The sequence below is a fragment of the Trachymyrmex cornetzi genome, unplaced genomic scaffold (assembly GCF_001594075.2).
Source record: "Trachymyrmex cornetzi isolate Tcor2-1 unplaced genomic scaffold, Tcor1.1 scaffold1834, whole genome shotgun sequence".
Classification (NCBI taxonomy): domain Eukaryota; kingdom Metazoa; phylum Arthropoda; class Insecta; order Hymenoptera; family Formicidae; genus Trachymyrmex; species Trachymyrmex cornetzi.
Window position 1 is genome coordinate 1275 of NW_017296457.1, and position 1036 is coordinate 2310.

A 1036-nucleotide genomic window follows, 5' to 3' on the forward strand; every position below is an offset into this window, starting at 1 on the left:
TAACCCATGTCCCTATGTCATAGTGAAAATTGTTCCTAAAGTATAAATGTTATTGTATAATAATAAAAAAGACAACCGGAATGAACGTTGAGTGCCTGTATATTTGCGATGCTTTATTCCAACTATCTGAAAACGAGTTCTGGGTATCTACTGCATGCTCATTTTTCACGCACGCTGACTGTGTTTGTTTGTATTTTAGAAACATTAAATGAAGTTTTTTAATTGCAATACTGACGTACTTTGCGCTTTACTATCGATTTTTCGGTGAATCTCATATTAGGAGCACAATTTTGTGACTTTGCGATTAGCTCACATTTTATATTTCTTCAATTTTCGAAAAAAATGAGATTTTAATCAAACTTTGCGTAACGTTGTCTTAAAGCTTATTAAATTCCCTTCAAAATGACCTATTATTTTTTAAAATTCTGCCTATAGACTTCTAGCATTTACTCAAAATGAACTCGGTATCTCATAATAGGGGTCTTTCCTCTACGTATTTATTCTATTATATATGTACAGAGTAGGGCAGTATCTCTCTCCACTTAGAATATTTCCGCTATTTTAGAGATATGCAATGATATATTTACTAAATTTGTATAAAGTATCAAGAGGGGTACAATATATTTGTAATAGTTTTTCTATGAGTGGAGGCGCTCAAAGATTTCAAGATCACCTCCACTTTTTCAAATGGAATGGTTTGCTTTTTTTTTTACTTAATATATATGATTCCTTTAATTATTCTGCATATAAAAGTAATAAGGTAGTGACATGAAAAAGTCAATAGTTTACGAGATATTTTGTACCTTATTCTGGCATATATTGACATAAAATATTAAATAGTCGGAAATTATTAATTTTTTTTGTAACCCTTAATACTTCTATGAACAGAATAATGAGATGAATGAATTGATGGAAAGAACTCAGTGAGAAATGACAATGAAGTCGATGTCGAATAGACGTCAATTTGATGATTTCGATGTCGAATCAACATTCATTCGATATCGATTCTATTGTCATTTCTCACTGGGAAATCACA